We start from the raw sequence: 13,531 nt of genomic DNA, 5'->3' as shown, positions 1-13,531 counted from the left end.
TTGTGTGACGCCGGGCAAGTTTTTAATCTCACCTATAGCTCAGTGTCTTCATCTGAAAAATGAGGCTCATCACACACACCTCATAGGATAGTTGCGAGGAGTAAATAAGAAGATGTGATGAAGTGCTACGTGGAATGCCTGGCACGTAGTAAGAGCTCCGTTAAGTGCTAGCTGTTCTTATTAACCTGGCATGGACTGCCTGGCTCTGTTCATTATCTTTTGATTTTTTTACCTCCCTGCAGGCAGGAGGCATGCAGGAGCAGCTTTCTTCCTCTTGGTGTCTATAGGGTGTTTAGGGAATAAACATGGAAAAAGATAAAGATGTAGGGACCAAGTAGGGTCACATCCTAGCTGTCTGATCCTTGCTTTTTCATCCTGACCTCTCAGGCATGCCACAGCTTTATCCACTGCAGAAACATCCAGTTGCCTCGAAGACACGCTGGTTCTAGAGGGTTTCTGGAGTATAGTCTCTGCCATGAGGCCACCAGGAGGTTAGGGAACATGGAGAAGTGGTTCTAGCTTTGAGGAGGGGCTCAGTCCCATGCAAGTCCCCTGCACTCCTAAGAATGCAGCCCAGTTATGATGCAACGCTTCCATCAGCAGCCTCTCTTTATCATGTTTAAAACCCACAGACAGTGTGGGGGCTCGTCACTGTCCCCAGGGGAAGGCCAGGGCAGCAGTGGGGTATTTCACACTCTGAGGTGCAAAAGTATTTAAGCTGAACAAGTCGCTTAAATAATAGTGTTATCTGTTGCTTTCCCTTCAGTGTTCCGGACAGATAAAGATAAAATAGCCAAGGTAATTGTGGAGATGGAGTGTCGCTGGCAAATGATCTAAGCACAAAGACCATTTCCAGAGACAGATGGAGTGGAGGCTCCGGTAATTTTTCTTGAATCATGTTTAAAGTGGCATAGTCTGAAAAACCAATTCGGCAGGAGGGCCGCTCCGGGGTTCCAGGGCCCTCCTGAACTTTGGAAATATTAAAGTCCAGTGCGGTTTACTGGTAACAAAGAAAACACACTTTCCCCCAAGCAGCCTGCTAGAGGTGTGGGTGGCTACGGGGAGCTCAAGGGTCACCCCCTGGAGAATTCCACCCACACGGCGCTGGGGGCCAAGTGCCGCCGTGTGATCACTGGTGGGCCTGGCAACTCGGCCATCTGGGCTTGGCTCAGCTCCAGGGCCAGGAGAAGCGATTTCACAGATAGGGGTGGGATCACCCCAGTGCCCTGGGAAACTTCCTCCCACACAATTCAGTTTGTTTGGGGGCATGGAGGCAACAGAATCTAGGAACCGGGCTCTGTGCATTCGAACATGCTGGCAGCATCCTTGGGCCCAATGCCAGCCCCGCAGCGGAGATGAAGCAGGTAGGGGACTTCTCTTGACTCACTCCCAACCTGCTAATGAAGGAAGTAATGGGCTCTGAAGGTAAAATGACAACTTCTTATGGAACACTTTGCAGCCATTGAAAACCATGTTGTGGAAAACCATCTAATGATGCAGGGGAATATTTTGTGATATATTGTTAGGGGGAAAAAGTAGAATATGAGGCAGTATGCAGGTATGTGCTAGGAACCCATTTTAAAAATTACAGACATGTACCCCATGTAAGGAAAAATGACAGAAGAGACAGCTAACACAGTACGTTATTTACAGATTTGTTTTGGCTTTGAATCTTTCTACATTTTCCAATTTTTCTGCAATGGGTGTGCATTTCTCCCGGAGTGAGCCAAAGAGATACTAAAATTATACCTTACGTTCATATAGTATTTATAGTCTTCGAAGTTTTCTAAATACAGACTTTCCTTTGACCCTCATAACAGTTCTGTGAATTACATAGAACCATTGCTCCTGTTTTACAGATAAGCAAACTGAGGCTCAGAGCAAATGCAGGGCTTGAATAACACACTGCCCAGTGTGTGTGGCCCTGTGCCAGGGCTAGAACCCAGATCTCATGTATTCTCGCTGTAGTGTTCTTTCCACCACGTACTAGGGGTCTCGAGACGGGACTGTGCCACCTCATGTCACACCCCCAGGAATGGGAATGCCCACCTGCTCCCCTACCTGAGACCAGCTCCTCTGTTTCGTGTTCTCAGATCTGAGTTCATGTTTCTCTATACCATCCAACACAGTAGCCGCTAGCCACCTCTGGTTATTTGAATTTGAATTTCAGATAATAAAAATTAAATAAGATGACACATTTGGTGTTTCAGTTACATTAGTGACATTTTCAGTGCACACAAGTCATATGTGGCTGTGCTTATGGGTATCCAACACCACAGGGTGGGCTGCTGGGCTATTTTGGATTGTTTATCTCCCGTCATGATTACACATTGGTTTATTCAGTTACTTTTGGATTCTTGTCTCTTCCCTGCGTTACACTGAAGTCCATGAGGGCAAGGATCACCCCTGATTGGCTTCCTTCCATATCCCCAATGCCAAGTCCAGTTTTTTTTTTTTTTTTTAAGATTTTATCTATTTATTTCACAGAGAGAACAAGCAGGGAGAAGCAGACTCGCTGCTGAGCCGGGAGCCCGACACAGGGCTGGATCCCAGGACCCTGGGATCACGACTTGAGCTGAAGGCAGCCGTTTAACCGACTGAGCCACCCAGGCGCCCCTGAAGATCGGTCTTGACACATACAAGGTGCTAAATAAATGTCTGTTGAATGTTCTCCATGGCTTTAGGATGAAGTCTACTCACCTTAGTGTGGCTTCTGAGGTCCCGTGTCCAATGGTCTGCTCCCCCTTACCAGGCTCTCTCCAAACATTCACCTCCTTGTCTCCAGCATCTGGCTCCCCAGGTCTCTTTCTGTTCCTTTGAAGTCCCATCCTGTCTTGAACCCAAGCCTTCACAACACTCTTCCCTCTCTGCCTATGGTCCCCTCCCCATCACCCACCCTTCTCCTGGATGGCTCTTTTTCCTCCTTTGTGTCTAAGGATTCAAGATTGAAGGTCCCTGCCTCCAGAAAGCCTTCCCTGTCTCGCTGAGTCTGGGTTAGTTGCTTCTTCTGTGTGCATTCTTAGCCCTCTGAACTTCCCCCAGCTGCCACTTAGCATGCCATAGTGTAATGGTCTCTTGAGATCTTTATCTCTCCATCCAGATTGTAAGCTCAATGGGACAGAGGCTATGCTTCTTTTACTCTCCATGAGGTCCCCTCGGGCCTAGATCAGTGCCTGGCACAAAGTAATCATTCAGTCAACAAATGTTTATTAGCAACCCAGGACCATGTCAGGCACTGGGCAGGCATCAGTGGATGAAAGAGACATAGTCCCGACCTTGAGGGGCTTCCCCAGTTTTTAAACCCTGCCAATGTGTGTTGAATGATTACATGACTGAGGCTGTGTCTCGTGAGACTGGCCTAAGGCGCCAGCTATAGGGACAGCATGTCAGGCCAGAGCCGTTTGATGGGGATTCTGGACAGGGGACATTCTGGTTGTGGGCACTCATTTTCTTAGAGCCTGCCTTGGATTTCAGGTGAGGTCCAGGTGTGAAAAGACGGCTCCAAGATCTACTTCCGTGTGCTGCTGTCTCTCTGCCTCTCCATCTCTCTGTCATTCTCTCTCTCTCTCTCTCTCTCCCTCTGGATCTCTAGCGCTTCTACTTTGTTTTAAATCCCTGTTCAAGTACTCTCAGTACCCCACCCGCTAGCTTATTAAAACTGCTGGGGCTTGGTTCCTTTTTCAAAGCATCTCAGGTCTTTTCTCTGGCTCGGTGAAATGAAAACAAAATTATTCTAGTGGAACACTTTATGTTAGATGCAATCTAAGAAAACAGCTCACAGAACTGAGGGCTCATTTGGAAGCAGCCAGGGCTCCGAGGGGCGGGTGGGGAGAGGGAGCGGACAGCACATTCTCTGCAGGGCAGGGAGGGTGGAGCCTGGGGGGAAACTGTGGCACCAGGTGCCAGCTGGGGTGGCACTGGGATAAGTCACGACACAAATTGATGACCCTTTTTACTGTTTTTATCCCCCTGGGATTTAAATCTTATTTTAGTCCAGAATTACGTGCCCCTTCAGCCAGGAGCCTCTGTCCCTCTCTTCCTCCTTTTATCTCCCTATCCTCTTGCCTTTAATGTTTTTTTTTTCCTCCACTTCAAGTTTTTACTGTGTGCCTGGCCCCAGCCAGAGCCTCCCCTTCCTCTGACACCCACCCACCAGGCGTCTTTGGTGGTAAATGAAACGCCCCAGCAGGAGACAGAAATTTCTAGCTCTTCTCCTTCCTGCTGAGGCTCCGTGGCTGGGAGTTCTCAGCTCAGCCTGTTTCTTTTTCTTTTTTTTAAAGTTTTTATTTAAATTCCACTTAGTAACACACAGCGTAGTGTTAGTTTCAGGTGAACTACAAGTTTGTTCACACAGCGTACAACAGCGGGTGCTCACTCTTTGATCCCCATCCGTGATTTCCCCCATCCCCCTCCCCACCCCACACCTCCCCTTTGGTCACCATCAATTTGTTCTCTGTGCTGACGAGTCTGTTTCTCCATCTGACTCCCTCCCTCTCTCTTCCCCCACCCCCTTTTACTCATTTGCATTTGTGTTGTTTCTTAAATTCTACATATTTAAGAGTGAAATTGAATGGTATTTGTCTTTCTCTGATTTATTTTACTTAGCAAAAATGTCACTGTGAATGGCAAGATTTCACTCTTTTTATGGCTGAGTACTATTCCAATGTACACACACACCATCTCTTCTTTAGCCATTCCTCAGTTGATGGACACTTGGGCTGGTTCCGTAGTTTGGCTATGGTAGATAACGGTGCTATACACATCAGGGTGCACGTATCCCTTTTCGTATTCTTTGGGTAAATACCTAGTAGTGCACTTGCTGAATGGAAGGATAGTTTCATTTTTGACTTTTCAAGGAACCTCCTTCTGCTTTCCAGAGTGGCTGCACAAGTTTGCCCTCCCGCCATCACTCGGCCTCTTTCTGATAGGATGAGCTCTGAGCTATGAGCCAGGTACTCAGGGATAGCCTGGGGCTCCATCCCGACTGAACCAGACCATCGGTGACTCTGCATTATGACAAGGCAGTGCCAACGTAAATCTCCGAGTCCTACGTATCCAGGTGTCCCAAGTCACAGGAGAGAATGAAGTCCAGAGAGGTGAGAGGGGAGGATGAATTCACACACAGCCCAGGTGCCAGACTCCCCACCCAGTGCCCTTTTCCTATGGAAAAGTCTGGAGGGCAAAACACGGTCCTTCCTCGTGTGGCATTGTGCTAAGGACTTCAGGAAGCCCATGCTGTTGGTCTTCTTACAGAACAGAAGACTGAGGGAGGGTTAAGTATGCGGCTCTGACCCCTACATGGCAGATGCCTTGGGGCCAGGCCAGTGATGGGAAGCAGCAGGGAGCAGTGAGGACTGTGGCAGAGTGGAAAGTCCTTGCCTCATCTAAAAGAGGAAGGAGAGCCCAGCACGGCCTCTTGTCTGACTTCTCAAGAGGTACCAGAATTCTGGGCTTTTAAAAACAGACAATCTGGTTGGTTGTATTAAAATAGGAGACCCAGAGTCGTGTGACCTGAGTTCAGGCTATTCTTAAGTGGACCAAGTGCAGCCCGTGCTCTAGGCACAGCGATGGACCTGGGGGACTTGACAGGGGACCGGGGGGCAGAGGCAAACGATGACCGTCAATGAACGCTGACCGGTTGCTTAGCACTTCCTTTCTGGCTGCTTTCCTTGAACAACTTGCATAGATGGGGACAGGAATTATAGCAGAAGAATGCTGTGGAGTTTCTGTTTTAAGAATAGAGGGCTAAGGTTAATGCGGGTGGGACCTTCTAGCCTATGCAGACAGTGAGGAGTTGGGGGGTGGATCTTGTGGTAGAAACTGACAGAATCCCCAAGTCCAGTTGAATTAAAAAAAAAATAGCCACAGTGAGTGCTTACTATGAGCTAGGCATTACATGTTAGATCATTCATTTAACCCTCACGATGACCACATGGGGTGATTTATCTCTTTCTTTTTTTTTAACGGGTGAAGAATTTGAAGTTCAAAGAGTTTAAGTAACTTGCTCAAGGACACACTGTAAATGGCTTTTTCTAGCATTATGCTTTCCCTTCCAAAGAGTTCTCCCTGTCCCCCACAAAGCCCACACACGTGTGCACATAAGCACCCCCACTCTAGATGCAGACACATAAAATTTTGTAAGTCATCCTAAGACCCCTATGAAAAAAACCGTGACTTTCATATCTTGCACAGTTTTTCATTAGTGAAAACTGCCTTTGGATGAGCTTACCTTTCCCACGAACTGCAGTTTATTGGCTTGGCAAAGGTGTCAGTGAGGGCTTGATTGTGGTTTATTTCCCAGCTCCCGGAGAAGTGCTCAGCCCGGGAAACAACCCAGCCCATCTTTGTGGCAGCCAGCAAGCTGGCAGCGGGCGAGGAGCAAGCACTGAACCTTTCTTTCCATTCCCTTTGGGGCTAAGCCAGGCTTTCTGCTCTCACTCCTGGCTCTTCCCTCCATGATGGAATAGGACCAGCCTGCGGCACCCCCTGCTCTCTCTCCCTTCCTCAGCCTCGGCCACATCATTGGGTGTGTGCCGGGAACTCAGCACCTACCTGCCTTGGGAGTTTGGTTATAGTCTGTGCATGATCGGAAGCTCTGAAGACACTCTCTGTCATAGTCCTGTGAATGACGTGCATTTCATTTTTGGGGGGAGCAAAATCAGTTTATCTTAGAGAAGTCCCTGGAGTTAGCTTAAGGAAGGGCCAAGGGCCTGCTGGAATCCAAGTAGAATCTGAAGCCACAGGAAAGGCTCTTCCCAGGCATACGGTGGCAGCAGAATGCCCTGACCTCACATTAGTGCTTCACCAGGAGTGTGATTCAGCTCAGCTCCACTGCTGACCTGCTCCCTTCTATGGCTCGATCTCAAAGTTTCCATTTCAAATTCCCAGAAGTGACAAGCCAAAGGCCATCACCTGGGCAAGATGGCCATCACGGATGGAATCAGCTGTGGACAGCGTGCCCCCAAATGTTTTGTGCCCCCTATCATTTTTACTGCAATATTATTATTATAGCAAAGATGACGTCAGAATGCCCAGAAGGGGTGAAGTCATCCTTTCCAATACCCAGCCTCAAATGCCTCTGCTGTGAATTTTTTAAAATTAAAATACATTTAATTAAAAAAACTATGATATGCACATGCCTGTACGAAAGCCAAGTAATCCTTCCTCCATGCACCCCCCCCCAAAGAATATGGGAGGAAATCAGAGGAAATCAGGAAGTCAGGGCTCTAACCTGTCAAGAGCAGGTGACATCAGGGTTTAGGTGTCAACTCAGACTCTGCACTGTCCTAATTTCTCTTGGAAAGAAAATGATGAAAACATTGCAGAATGAAGGACATTTTGGCAGTCAGTTACCAAAACCGGAATAGTAATGCCCCTGTACTGAAGCAGTCAAGAACATCCAGGACCGTGACTGGCACATAACAGATGTTCAGTAAACGGCAACTGTGATGATCAACTCCCGAAGGCAGAGCTCGGCAATGGCGTGGGACTGAATAATGAAGTTGTTAAGGGAGTAACTGATGACCCACTGTGACCCACAGAGAGCAGGAAGTGGCTTGTGTGGAACGGATTTCTGAAGAACACAAAGATAGTCTGGATTGGCAGAAAGAAAGCTGGAAAGGAATGACCGAGGCAGCTTTTCAAAAACACTTGTAGACGATAACCAATATGCTAAGAAAGAAGAGAGAATAGAATCATAGTAAATGCTCAGTTAAAATCACAAGAGACCAAAAAAAAGAGTAGAAAACAAAAACAGGAACTAAGAATGAGGACAACAAATAGGAAAACAGTAACAAATGTGATAGATATTAACCCACTTATATCACCTTGAACATCAGTAGTTTAAAAGAAGCAATGGAAGGGGGCACTTGGGTGGCTCAGTGGGTTAAAGCCTCTGTCTTCGGCTCAGGTCATGATCTCAGGGTCCTGGGATTAAGCCTCTGATCAGCGGGGAGCCTGCTTCCCGGCTCTCTCTGCCTGCCTCTCTGTCTACTTGTGATCTCTGTCTGTCAAATCAATAAATAAAATCTTTGAAAAAAAAAAAAAAGCAATAAAAAGACATAGTCACAGCAAATGAAAAAACAACACTGGACTATCGATTAAAAATGGATAGAGGAAAATAGACCAGGCTAACACGACTCAAAAGAAAGAAAGCAGGAGTAGCTACATTAATCTCAGAGCACTTTTCAAACTAAGGAAGGTTGTTTGGGCTAATGTCCGGGCTAGGTCATGAGGATTGTGAGTTTGAGAACCCTCAATGTGTCTCCAAACTCAGAGCTTTGGAAGCACCTTCTCAAAATGTTCAAAAGAGCCATTTTACAAAAATCTGAAATCACAGAGAGCATCTCTGAGAGGTGGTTGGGCCGATTTCACTGTCTCTTGTGGGGAGCAAGAGGACAGGTGGGGGGCGGTGGGAACGGAGCAGGCTGGACCGGTTTCCACAGAAGACTCAGAAGATCAGATCCCTCCAGGCATCTGCCCACTCTCCTAGGAGCTTGGAGAAGTCAGGTACCTTCGGAAGACATGCTGCTGGGAAACCCAGCTCCCTGGTGGAGAAGGGCAGCAGTGACAGGATTTAGGGGCTGAGCCCAAGTTCTGCTTCACTCCCACGAGGATCCAAGAGAGCCAGAGGTAGGTCTGATGGGGACAAGGGCCAGGTCTAGCTCTTCTAGCCCCAAGGTTTCTATAGCACAGAACAGGGGTCAGGGAAGAGGACCTCCCACCCCTGACCCGTCCCTGCACCTGATGAGTGTTGCCTTTGAGACCCGCACAGGGAAGGATGAGCTTGCCTCCTTTGGAGACACACAGGGCTACACTCCAAGCTCCACTCTACCTCCATTATCTGCGTGGCCTTGTGCATGTTTCCCTCTGCATCTCAGTTTCCCTCATTTGTCGGATGGAAATTGCAGCATGAGGTTGGGGTGCCAGTAAGTGTGCAAGAAACATCAGTCATTATCATTAGCCAGGAAGCCTCACCAGAGCAGAAGCCACATCTCATTCCTCAGCTGATCTTTCTAGGGCAGCTTGGCCCCAAACGGGCTCTCTGGCCTGATGGGCTGAATGACATCCGTCTGTTTGTCTTCAGACCTCAAATCCATTCACCCGTCTCTGCTCGCTGGTGAGCTCACCCATCAGTTTCTAGTGTCATGGTGAGGATTCTAGAGTTGGAGGTGTTTTTGTTTTGTTTTTTTAAGATTGGTTTTATTTATTTATTTATTTATTTATTTATTTATTTATTTATTAGCTATAGGGAGCATGAGAGAGTGTCAGAGGGAGAGGGAGAAGCAGAGTCCCTGCTGAGCAGGGAGACCCCAAGCCAGGGCTCTATCCCAGGATCCTGGGATTGCGACCGGAGCTTAACCAACTGAGCCACCCAGTGCCCCTGGAATGCCCGGGTCTTAATCCCGGTTCTGCTACTGAATAGCTGTATGACCTGAGTCATATTATTTAATCTCTTTGTGCAAAATGACATTCTCACTTTTTTAACATTCTTGCCAGGGGTGAATGAATTCATACAGGTAAGGTGCTGAGAAAGGCTCCAGGTGCTCTTCCCCTCCGAAGGACGGACGGCAGGGGTTGGGAGCTGCAGCCTGGCAGGGAAGTAAGAGCTTTTCCTGGGAGTCTGCTTCCCTTCAGACTGGCCCCTGCAATCAGTCCAAGGTCCTACATCCCCAAGTCTTCATCCTTGGACAGGTGGCTGGCTTTCCGGAGCCTGGAGGTGTGGACTGCCCTTCACTGGCCCAGTGGGGATTTGCTCAGCCTTCCAGATTCCCATCCAGATTCCCATCCAGATTCCCATCCAGGTGTGAGGGGAGTGCAGTTGGCTAATTAAGCTGAAAGCAGCGTGAAGGTGCCAGGGAGGAAGTGGAGACATCTGTTCTCCTCTGATTGTCAACTGGCTTCTTTGTTGCTTCTTTGTAAGAACAGCTCTCTCCTCCCAGCTGCAGACTCCCTCCCCCCCAGCTGCAGACCAGTGGGAGGGCTGTCAAGGGGAGCTGTGATGAGAGATTTTCTCCTCCTGTGTGTGCTTTCCAGGCCTGGGCTTCTTACTCAACATCTACCTTTGGTGGAGTGGGTTCCATTTCGCCTTGAAGATAGCATGTGGAACTGATTTCCTTTTCACGCAGTTGACATGTTTCTGCTGTATTCCCCCCCCCACACACACACTTCCCTGGGCTCTGTGTATTTATTTTTATCACGTAAGGAGAGCTCTGTCTATTGCCCCGTCCAGTGGGGGGAACGCACTGCCACCGTGTGGATTATGAAGGGTGATAAAGCGCTACAAAATTTGAACAAAACCCTTCCTGTGCCTGGGTGGCTGAGACCAGCATGGTTCATTCAGAGGCAAGGACTGCTCGGCTCCTCTCGGGGACAACGGATCCACAAACCGAAAGGTTCAAAAATCCTTTGCTTCTCTGGTCTGTAGCGAAGTCAGAGATTGGACACACAGGTTCATCAACATTCATCATGTCCCCAGCACGCTTCGGTCATGTAGCTGAGGAAAGAGGAGGTGAGAGGAAAGGTGACTGAGGTTCATATACTGGATGCTTAGGAAGTACTACGCAGTGAGCAGTCGCTTCTAGATCCTCCCTAATCAAAGCTCAGACTGATGGCGTGGTCCTATATGCCAGATGTTGTCCTAGCACCTTTCTCTGCAATTCACCAGATAACTGACTTCGGAGTCATCCTGAGGTCAGGTCTCTGACCCCAGCCTGCATCATTAGCCCATGCTACACTGTGTTTTCTATTTTACGTATTTTATTTAATTTTATGGATTTTAAACTTGATAATTATCCTAGACCTCACACCTAAAGGCGGTTACTACCATCTTCATTTACAGGCTGGGACACTCACTAAGACCCGGGAAGGTGAACTTCATCAGTAGCGGGGGAAGAATACGGTTCCTGGGTTCCTGGTGCGATTACTCAGGTAATATCAATGCCCATTGGAGAGTGTGAATTTGCCTCAGTTTCTGCTACTCATTGAAACCGCTGTTGTCTCTGCTTCGATATTGTGTCTCCAGTGCTGAGAGCAGGTGGCCCGATAACTACCTGTTGAGTGCCTAAATTCCACAGCTACCTGTGTCCTGCTCCTCCTCCCGACTATAACCTGTGAGTGGGACTGTGCAGGTGGGGAGGCTCTGGTCCTCCAGGATTGCCGGCCCCAGCACCCCAGCAAGGTTCCCCTCACGGGGCAGCCTGCAGACCTGCCTTTTGCTGCCTGTGGCATGTCATTCTATTTGGAAGACATGCAAAGGAGTAAGTGAAATAAAGATATGCCAGTGAAATAAAAACTCACCCAGGCTTTATGAATTTCAACCTTCAGAAATACTTAGAAACCGTGATAATGTTTCCACCAAGGTCAGAAAGTGTGTGAATATATCAAATTGAAATCAGGTTTTCACAACTGGTGGGTTCTGTGATGTCCTCAGTCACAACACATCAAAAGAAAGGTGTATTGCATGAAGTGAGGAAGAAACATTTTGTTCTCATAATCACCCAGTGTTGGCCACCCTCTACCTACAAGGGAAGGGGCAATCGTTGCTTATTTCAGGGTTTCCCGAGGCTCTGTCAGGGACCTGCTCCGTCCGGGTCTGGCCAGTTCTTTTTCTAGATACCCTTCTCTCCCTGCCTGCCAGGGTGTGCTCTGTGCTCTCATAGAATCTGGGAAATAGTCGAGGAGCCTCCAGGATTTACTTGTGGTCTGAACAGGGTTTTAGGTTCACGGAGTCAGGTGGTAGAATCAGGCACACTTAGCCTATGCTTCTAGCTCAGTCATGAGCTAGGTGAGGTTGGGCAAGTCATTAAGCCATTATTATTATTATTATTATTTTAAATTTGCTATTATTTTGAGAAGATCCTGAAATGTAACCCTTAGAATTGTTAGATAAAGACAAAGAATAAAGATATCTTCTGTTTGTCCCCTGATGAACCCCAACTCTAGATGAGACTGAGCTTGTGCCCTGGGGTCTGGGAGTGTAGCTCTAATCCTATAGTTTTCTGCTCTGTTTTAAACATTCTTGGGGGGGCACCTGGGTGGCTCAGAGGGTTGAGCCTCTGCCTTCGGCTCGGGTCATGATCTGGGGGTCCTGGGGTAGGGCCCCACGTCAGGGTTTGGGCTCGTCGGGGAGCCTGCTTCTCCCTCCCTCTCTGCCTGCCTCTCTGCCTGCTTGTGATCTCTCTCTCTGTGTCAGTGAATGAATAAAATCTTACAAAAAAAAAAAAAAGTTCTTGGGGCACCTAGATGGGTTCGCCGGTTAAGCATCTGATTCTTGATCTCCGCTCAGGTCTTGATCTCAGGATCATAAGTTCAAGCCCTCCCTTGAGCTCCACACTGGGCATGGAGCTTATTTAATTCCCCCAAAAATGGAATTAAAAACCTTCTTGCAGAGTTTGCATTGTATTCCATAATATGCCCATACTCTCTGCTCCTGCACCATGGGATAGAGAACCAACATTCCAGGGTTAATAGTGTATTTTGTCCCGTGTGCTAAGCTCTGGGACTTTTGGCATCATCCGTCTGTCACCACTCCTCCCCTGTTTCAAAGGCACAGGGGTCTGAGGAAAGCATGACCACAGTGCCTCGTGCTTGGTAAGACATCTTCATTTTTCAGTTTGTTTTTAAATCATACAATTCAAGTTTCTAAATTATGCTTCTTTTTTAAATGGACATATAGTTGACCCACAATGTTGCATTAGTTTTGGGTGTACCAGGTAGTGATTGGGTGAATTCCCCATGCTGTATCTTTCATCGCCCCGACTCATTCATTCTGTAACTGGAAGCCTGCAACTCCCACTCGCCTTCAGTCCTTTCTGCCCATCCTCCCCGCTGGCAAGCACCAGCGTGTTCTCCATATTTATGGGTCTGCTTCTGGGTATGACCTCTTTAATGTTGCTTGAAAATTATCTCTGGAATAAAGGCTGAAGAGGTCAGTAGGTAAAGGGCTCCTTGGAGAGCACCTGTTTGTCCTTCCCCCGCCCTCAGAACGGCTGATATGGTTTCACCCCCCACCCCTGGGGGCCAGGCACTTGCTGCTTATTGAGTTCGTCAGCATTTCCCCCATGGATCTCAGACTGACTAATTAGCCTACCCTGCCTGATTGCTGAAGCCACAGGGCAGTGCCAGGCCAGCACTTTTCTACATGGCATCTGCTGAGAAAATGCAGAGCCTTTAACCCTGTCTTGTCTACATGGTATGGGTACGCATGAGCTCGTGTGGAGGTGGATGTGGGGGTATAACCCCCCCTGGCTTGAGGGATCGGGGCTGTAGGTTCTTCTCTTAGAGCCCATAGATACTTCCCTGCATGGTCAGATAGGGTCAGAACACTTGGAGAGACTTAAGCCAAAGATTCTCATCAATATTGAGGATGATTTAGGGGGAGAGTGGCATTGGGTAACTGAAATGATTACCCTAATTTTGAAGCACATTTTATTCAATTTTTTTTTTTTTTTTTTTTTTTTTTTTTTACCATCTAACTTAGCCTTTTGTTTTGAAAGAAATCAGGATCAGTCAAAAAAAGATCTGATAGTTC

At 47.8% G+C, this 13,531-nt stretch overlaps 1 long non-coding RNA gene across 1 annotated transcript in view; it reads left to right on the top strand.

Annotated features, from left to right (window-relative positions):
• The first annotated feature begins 273 nt into the window (after window positions 1–273).
• The window catches only part of LOC123388689, a 43,535-nt gene continuing 30,277 nt past the window's right edge, over window positions 274–13,531 (top strand). Inside the window, exons 1-4 of the long non-coding RNA XR_006603183.1 lie at window positions 274–1,364; window positions 2,488–2,643; window positions 4,878–5,096; window positions 10,841–10,929. This is a non-coding gene — a long non-coding RNA (uncharacterized LOC123388689). The remainder of the gene's footprint in view (window positions 1,365–2,487; window positions 2,644–4,877; window positions 5,097–10,840; window positions 10,930–13,531) is intronic.

Source organism: Mustela putorius, unplaced genomic scaffold, assembly GCF_011764305.1.
Source record: "Mustela putorius furo isolate JIRA1106 unplaced genomic scaffold, ASM1176430v1.1 tig00003909_pilon_pilon_pilon, whole genome shotgun sequence".
Classification (NCBI taxonomy): Eukaryota; Metazoa; Chordata; class Mammalia; order Carnivora; family Mustelidae; genus Mustela; species Mustela putorius.
This window is presented reverse-complemented; position numbering and strand designations above follow the sequence as displayed.